Here is a 9,071-nt window from a genome sequence, read left to right as displayed (position 1 = left end):
CATTTATTCATTTGTACTAAGAATATGATCTGGTGGGGAGATGAGAAAAAGCAATTTCAGAGTAATAAATACTATACTATAATGGAAAAAAAGTATGGTGGTGTTGTAGAGTAAGGTGGGGAGAATAAATTTAGAACAGATACTGAGATAAGGAGTCAGCTGTGTAATAAACTGGAGAAACTTCCAAACAGAGAAAACAGCAAATGCAAAGATATCGGGGTGAAAAACATCTTGGCTCATTTCCAGGAACAGAAAGGAGGCCAATGAGACCGGTAGGGGGCGAATTGTGGAGATGTGGGGCCCAAGATAAAGATGCTGAAGTAGCCTTGAGTCAGGAATTGGAAATCTGATAGAACTGCCTTTCAGATTTCTGTGCTTTTCTACAAATTAATCTCTCAGTACTCTCTAAAATTAGCATAATAATTGTACCTATCTCAGCGATGTCATGAGTTTTAAATAAGATAGAGGGCCTATAGCTATCAACATGATGTCTGGCACATAGTAAGCATTCAAGAGAGTTATTTTAAATTACTTATTTTAAGGGTAGTAATAACCTCAATTTTTGTGGCACAGGTCCCTATTGCTGTACCTCTTCCCAGCATTGTTCCTGGGGAGAATTTATTGTTGTTCCAATAAAACCAGTCAAATTCCCCAAATAGAGTCCACTTGATCTTATCTTATCCAGTAGTCCAGTGGTTTGAATTTTAATAGGTATATCTTATCAATACATATAAAGTGCAAACTTACTTGAATTAAATTACCAAGGTCACATAAAAGATGTCTTCAATTTATTAGGAAAAAAATCTTATGTGCATTGTGAGAATATTCTATTCTGCCTTTTCAAACATAATGAGTATTGAAGTAGACAATAAACAAGAAAGATGGATTGAGCAGAAATACTCCCTTCTCCCACCCAGCTTCAACTATTCTGGTCAAACTAATCTATCCATTCCAAAATATATCACCTCTGACATCAAGAAGTAAAGAAAAGAGGATGAGGCAGAGGAAAAAAAAAAGATAGCTCCTTTTGGTTCAATTCAATAAATATTTATGGGCACATACTCCCTTGATATGTGTTCTTTTTCTCTCACCCATCTGGGAAAATTCCAACTTCAGATGAAGCTCCTATCTGTTTTCCAGTGTTGGCACCAGAACAGCCCTTTTCCTTTTTTATACGCATCTGTAAGACTGTATTCCTCTCCATCAGAAAATGTAGCTCAATTCGTAATTATACATTTAAAAGTGTGATTAAATGTTTAGTGTTTTGGGGTGGCCGGTTGGCTCAGTTGATTAAAGTGCAGTGCTTATAACACCAAGGTCACCGGTTCGATTCCCATATGAGACAGTGAGCTGCACCCTCCACAACTAGATTGAAAACAATGACTTGACTTGGAACTGATGGGTCCTGGAGAAACACGACACTGTTCCCCAACATTCCCTAATAAAAAATTTTTAAAAAAATGTTTAGTGTCTTTTCCTCCCAGTAGACTATAAGCTCCAGGAAAACAAGGACTCTATTTCTTGCTCATTATTGTATTGCCAGAAGATGGTTATATATATAAATTATTGCATGAATGAATATGTGAATATGTCAGACACTACAATAGGTAAGCAGAGACACAAAAAGACTAAGAAATGTCATCAGTACTGAAAGAACTTACAATATCATAGAGTAGAGAAGAGATGTGAGAAAGGAAGTAGGGCTATCTTGTTTTGGGGGAGGTAATTAAAAGTGATGTCATAACAAACAGTGATGAGACAGATTTAAATCTTCAAAAAATTATTTAAGGATAGTTTCCTAATCTAATTACCTATAATTTCACATTGATGGGTGCTGTGGTTTGAAAATATGTACACAAATTCTTTGGTATTTCCCACTTCAAAAAGTGGAGCCTAATTTCACCCTCTACTCCAGATCTAGCAAATTGCTCTGGACAAGTAGACTGAAGTGGAAGTACACAACTAGAGACTAGGTCATAAAAGGCACTAGGGCTTCCTCCTTACTCTCCCTTGGGTTATGTCCTCTGAAGGCTGTCATGCCATGAGGACACATTAGCAGATCTATGAAGAGGCCCACATAGCAAGGGACAGCCAGCCAGCAAGGAACTGAGACCTCCTGCCAGAAGCCCTGTGGGGGAGACGTCTTGGAAGCAAGAGCCTCCAGCCCTAGCAAGCCTTCAGATGGCTGAAGCCCTAGTCTTGATTACAACATCATTAGAGACTGAGTCACACAACTGAGTTTAGCTGCTCCTGAATTGCTGGCCCACAAAAACTGTGAGATGATAAATATTTGTTGTGTTAAGCCATTAAGTTTTATGGTAATTTGTTATACAGTGATAGGGAACTGATATTTTTCTAGAGAGAAACTGGGAAATAGTACCAGAGAGGCAAGTAGCAACTACTTTTGTTCACACATCAGCCACAACACCGGAGTCTTTAGAAATTTGTCATGCCAAATATCTACCCCCAAATACCTACCAAAATGCACTTAATTGAATGTGTCTATGGCTAAGCAGGAAAATGCTGAGGTAGGAACAGAAATTAGAATTTCTAGGCTTTTTGGAAATACTCTTTTTTAATCAAAGTAATGCACAAAGATAGTTAAAAAAAAAAGTACTACAGGTTTAGATTTTAAAAGAGGAGTCTACTGTCCCACCCTATTATACCCAAGTCCCTAATTCCCCAATTCTTTAACTGTTTCTTCCATTTTTACCTCCATATTTCTAAATAATATGCTTATGCTGCCATTTATTGATAGATCAATTTTAGGATTTATCTTTTGACTTCCTCATAAGGAAAATAAAGACTTATCACACTTACATCCCTCCAGATCGCCGCTTTCCCTACCTTCATCCTCAATACATAAAAGATATACAAGTTTAGGTTAAATCGCTATCGAATATTTGTCTTAATGTGGGACTAGGTAACTCAAGCAATATACTATGGTTAGATTTGCTTTATTGTAAAACTGTTTTGAACTTATTGGAATTAAAAGCTGCCTCATTTTTAAAACGTGCTTAGTTCTTTTTTAATCACTTTTCTTCCCAACCTTACGGTACAATTATAAACTCCCTCTAAATGTTTTTCAGAAAGTCAGTCATGTCAGGTATTGCTACAGTCCTATGTTTTACCCAGAGACACTTCTCTTGGAGGCTTTCATCTTCTTGCTCTAATCTGGACTGTCTAAGGCTGTTGCATAGCTCTCTTCTAGAACTTCTTTAACTGCTCCCTTGTGTGCTATCTTCTCTTTTGTTGATATCAAGACCTCCTCATTTGTGTTTACTCCTTTTTTTGTTTGGATCATATTCTCTCACTAATTTTCTGAGAAAGGATTAAAAGATGTACATTATTCTCTGTATCTAACAATATCTTAATTCTACTCTCATATCTGACTAACAGTTTGGCCAGCTATAGAATTCTCTCAGAATTTTGAAGGCCTTGCTCCATTGTATTGTAACTTCCAGTGCTTCTGAGGTTGCCCTTCTGATGCTCAATTATATGTAGGGACCAGATTATTTTGGTTTTCTTTCTGAAAGTTTTATCTCTGTCAAGGGCATTTTCTACTCATAGAACTGGGCACTCAGTGTGCCCTATCAATCTAGATAGGCATCCTTCAGTTTTGGCTATTTTCTTGAATTATCCTCTCCTCTGTTCATGTTCTCTCTTAGTGGTACCCTTATTAGTCAGACTCTGTTCTCCTTGAATGAATCCTCTACTTTTTCCATGTCTTCTCATCTATTTCTGCCTTTGTCTTTTTATTCCACTATCTAGGAAATTTCCTCAATGTTTCTGACTCTTGCTGAAGCTTTTTATTTATCATATATTTAGCTTCTAAGAACTCTTTCTTGTTCTCTGATTGTTCCTTTTTATAAAATCCTGCTCTGATGTCTTTGACAATATTGATTACAGCTTTTTGTCTTTCCGTTTTCATCTTCTCTTTTGTTTTCTCAAAGTTCCTTTTTTCCTATTTATTTTGGTCTCCGGCTTTCATGTGGAGTCTTTCCTTAACAATCTGTTGAGCTTTGTTTTTTCTGGCCATAGAGTGAGTGAGGCCCTAAAATAGAAAGACAGTAGAATTCTGAGTGTGTGAGTAGGAGGAGCCAACTCTTTCATTGTTTTTGATGCCACTGTTTATTCCTGGAAGAATTCTCCATCCCCTTTTAGAGTGGGAAAGAAGGAGATCAGAAGTGATGGGGGTAAGTGGAAAGCAGGTATATATAAGGTCTGCAATTTGGACAGCTGAGCCTTACAAGTGGTTTGCTGGAGGCAGGGGAAGAATTTTAACATTCAACATGGAAGGATTTCACTTAACCCACCTTTTTTCATTTCAAAACTCTCTTTTCCTTCTCCCCTCTCCCTGGTATGGTGCTAAGTAAGAGACCCTAGGTTTGCAGCCGCTCATTTCTTGACTGGATAATCCTGATCCCAAAATGTTTTCTAAATGAATTTTAAATAACTTTCTTTTATTTTTTTTTCTAATGAATCAACTGGTAGTTGAGCCTCTATTTTGTCATCAGTTTTCTCATATCCGTAACTTTTATGAATTTTCTCTTTCCAATTCTATTGTGTCCTCTCCCCCATTCACAATTACCTTTGTCTCAAATGATTTCTTTGCCTCTAAGCTTATAGCATTTGTTTGAATCATAATCACACATTGCCCCATGACATCTTATGCTGTTGTTATCTTTTCCAGTTAGTTAGTTAATCTATTTGTAAATTCATTAATTCATTCAGTAGTCATCTTGTGAAACGCATACACAATGCTAAGTGTTGGGAACCTGAGACTCCCAAGGCAAGTTCCCTACCCACCTGTTGAATGCGGGAAACCTATACATAAATATATATTTCATTCCATGTGATAAGCACAAAGTACATGACCTAATCCAACCACAGAGGAGGAGAAGAGTTAGGGAGGTAGTCAATGAAGTGAGGGTGATGGGTATAGGACAGGGAAGAAAATATTTCAGGAGAGGAAACAGGATAAGCAAAGACACAGAGGTTGGAAACAAGGTCTAGGTAGGATATCGTTAACAGTTCACTGACTACAAGGCAGAGAGGTGTTGAAGATGAAGCTGGAGAAGTATGTGGGGCCAGGTCATGGAGACCTTGAATGTCATGCTGAGAATCTTGAATTTGATTCCTCAGACAACTCTGAGCGTTGAAGATTTTAAACAGAGATGTGACATGGTCAGATTTATATTTTTGAGAAACCAGGCTAGTGTGGAGACTGTTTATTTGGAGGGGTACAAGCCTAGAACCTGGGTCATCAGTTAAGGAAATGTAGCAACAAATCAGGTGAGTGACAATAAGAGCCAAAACTAAGTCCTTGGTCACAAAGATGGAAAGGAGGGGATATATAGAAGACAAAACTGGAGGACTTGGTTTATCAATGGGTCATGGGAGGTAAAAGAGAGGGAGAAACTGAGGATGGCTTCCTGCTTTCTAAGGGTCTAGATATGAATGGCGGTGTTGCCAAACATTTCTGAGAAAACCAGATGGATGTGTCCAATAGGCAGTTGTTAGGGTGTGAAGCTCAAGGGAGCCATCTGAACTGGAAAAATAGATTTGGGAGTCATCGGCAGGATGATGTATTTAAAATCATGAGATTGGGCAAGTTTATCCAGTGAAGAATATAGATAAAGAAAAGCACTTTACAAAGAATAGAATCTAGGAGGAAAGCTCACGAAGGAGACCGCGAAGTAATATCAGAGAAGTATAAGAAGAATCTAGAGTGTTTGATGGATAGGAAATTTAATTGAAGGAGGAAGGAATTAGCATTGTCAAAATGCAGCAGAGATCTCATGGTGTCATGAAAATGTTCATTGGAGCTAGTAATGAGAAGTTAGGCAAAGAGGAGTTTCAAGAGGGTGGAGTTGGAAACCGGATTTCATAGTGAGTTAAGATGTGAATGGGAAGTTAAGAGAAGTCAGTTACTATTTACAGATTGCTCTTTCAGGAACATGAAGTAAATAAAGAATGTGAAGATAGAACTTAGGTGGCATGTCTTCCCAACTCAGATGATCTCAAGCATCTTGAGAGAAAAGTGTAGCAATGTACTATGTGCACATTTATATTCAATCATTAATTAAATAAGTAGATCTAATCAAATACCAGCACCCAAATTTTAGATTTTTACTTAGTCTTTCTTCCACTTGTGTGTCATTATATTCCTTTTTTTTGACCAACTTCGGCGCTTTAAATTATTTCTGCCCAGTCTATTCAATGACAGAAAATGTTTAGGTAGTACTGGAAAGCTTCCCACGGAAATCTTCATGTCCCATTTTGAGAAACTGGGCTCCAGCTGTTCCCAGGTTTGGTCATTAAAAACATAATAGCTGTTATTTGCACAGTAATCAGATTCCATCAAGAAATGCTGTGTACATTAAAGTCATGTTATTGTTATAATGACTAGTATTAGAAAAACAAGATTGTAACCTTATTCATCTCTAAAAAAATTAATGTTGTTTAGCAAAGTTATAATAGATGGGAGGCTGGACTTGAAGACATAAAAGGTTGAACTCTGTACCCTGCGGGTGTTCCTTAAATAGTTATTGAATGACTAGTCAGTTATTTCATGGGCTCTAATACAGGTAAGATGGTTGCCAGAGCAGGCAGAGTTGAAGAAGTAAACTCATGCAAAAGTCGACTCAAAGAATTCTCAGGGAAATGTCACTAATAGTTACACCACATGTATAAACTGTATTTTACACATTTTAAAATCTTTTACAAATCTGAAAGGAACAATTTTAATTATCAAGAAAACAAAGGAAGATCCAACAATCCCACTTCTGGGTACATATCCAAAGAAAATGAAACCATTATCCTGAAGAGATATCTGTACTCCCATGTTCATTGCAGTATTATTCACAATTGCCAAAGTATGGAAACAACCTAAGTGTCCAGCAATGGATAAATGGATAAACAAGCTGTGGTATACATATACAATGGACTATTATTCAGCCATGAGAAAGAAGGAAATCCTTTTGTTACAACAATGGATGGGCCTTGGGGGCATTATGCTGAGTGAAATAAGTCAGACAAAGAAAGACAAATACTGCATGATACCACTTATATTACGTGGAATAATAATTTTTTTAAAAAGTAGTACTTATAAAAACAGAGAGTACAAAAGTGGTTTCCAGGGGCTGGGGGTGGGGTGGGGTGAAGGTGGGGGAAATAGGGAGAGGTTGGCAAAAGGGTACAAACTTTCAATTATGAGATGAATAAGATATGAGGATCTAATATATAACATGTAACTATATTTGATAACACTGTTGTGTAACTAAAATTTGCTGAGAGTTGAACTTAAATATTCTCACCAAGGTGGTAAAAAAGGTAAATATGTGAGATGATAGATGTGTTAATTACTCAATGGGGGGAATTTTTCACAATGTATATGTGTATGAAATCACCATGTTCTACACTTCAAATAACTTACAATTTTATTTGTCAATTATACCTCATTAAAGCTAAAAAGCAGACAATAAAGTAGAAAAAAATTGTCTTATATGGTAATTGTTTCTGATTAGAAGTTTGCTAGAAATTTGTTCTGGGCAAGAGTTTAAGTCTTATGGCATAAAGCTTTCATCCTGGAAAACAATGACAATGCTAAACTTTTCAAAATTACAGGCTATTGCATCAGGGTGAAATCTAGAGCTGATTCATGTTCAGGTTACTTCCTTCTGCAATTTTAGGTTTTATTTATTTAGTTTCCATTTTCAAATTGTGTCTCTCATTTTGATGGCCTAATAATCTTCAGATTGTTAGTACTATGGCCACGTGAAAAATATTAATTTCTTTTACAAACATGAAGAGAAGCTCCTTGGTAAGATGTTTGGGTGTCAACAGGCATGTTTGAGTCATAATCCCTGCTTAAGGAGTTTAAAGAGATTACAATTCAGTAGTAGAAACATGAAGTAGAAAATATCAAAAGATTGTATACTAAATTCTATGGGGCGTCCGTCCCTCCACATGCAGTGACTGGGCCTTTGTATAAGGGCCTTTATATGTCTAATGTCAAGCTTAGCCCAGCATAGAGTAAATTTATTGAATTGAAATTCATTTGAAGTCTGGGACTGGGTGAAGAGGAAACCAGGAAGACCACATAGAAAAGGGAATGAGAGAACTGGGTCTGACCCTAGAAGGATAAGTAGGATTTGTATACATGTATAATGAAAAAGAAATTTCCATGGAAAAAAGAGAAAGATTGTATTAATATGTATCCACATGTAGCATATTGTAGATATTAGAATCAGAGCTTCTCAATCCCTCCAGGATCTCACGTTTGGAAGGCTTTTTTGTTACATGCCAGTTGGCTTGGCAGTGACAGACAGAGCATAGGCTAAGGGTTTTGAAGGAAGAAATATCTAAGTTTGAGTCTCACCTCTACTATGCCAGATGATTTTGAATAATGTATGTAAACTTTCTATGCTTATTTTTCTCAGCTAATAGAAGTGATACCTATTTTGAGCCTACCATGTTCTAATCTATTTTATTAAATGATGGTTTTGCTGTTTTAAAAAAGATAATTTGAAATATTTGAACTTTTAATGTATAAGATGTTAGAAAGCTTTCCAGTTTCACCTTAAAAATTTCTTCTTAAAAACAACAAAAAGCTGATAGACTAGTCCCATGGCTGGGAATCAGAGAACCTGGTTCTCTCCCTATGCAACTCCCTGTCCTGGCTCACATTATGTCACCTTACTGGGCCAGTTTGCTTCAACCTTTGCTGTCCCTTACCGAGACCCATATTTGACTATGAAATGTAGCTGGTTCATATAAAATACACACCAGACTTCAGAGATAAAAAGAAAAAAAGGTAAAATATGTATAATTAATACTGAGTATATTTTGAAATATTTTGCACATATCGGGTTACATAAAACATATTAAAATTAAGTTCATTTTTAAAAATTCTTTTCATGAAACTACTAGAAAATTTAAATTACATGTGCAGCCCTGGTCTAGATGACCACTAACATCGCTTTCGGCTTTAACACTCTTCCAGGGACATTGGGGACACGTAGTTCTTATCGTGAGATACGAAAGGATTGGTTCGGAGGAGGCGCGGT

Source organism: Rhinolophus hipposideros, assembly GCF_964194185.1.
Source record: "Rhinolophus hipposideros genome assembly, chromosome: 5".
In the NCBI taxonomy this organism is placed as follows: domain Eukaryota; kingdom Metazoa; phylum Chordata; class Mammalia; order Chiroptera; family Rhinolophidae; genus Rhinolophus; species Rhinolophus hipposideros.
The sequence above is the reverse complement of the archived record's forward strand: the minus strand, read 5'-3'. Positions refer to the sequence as shown.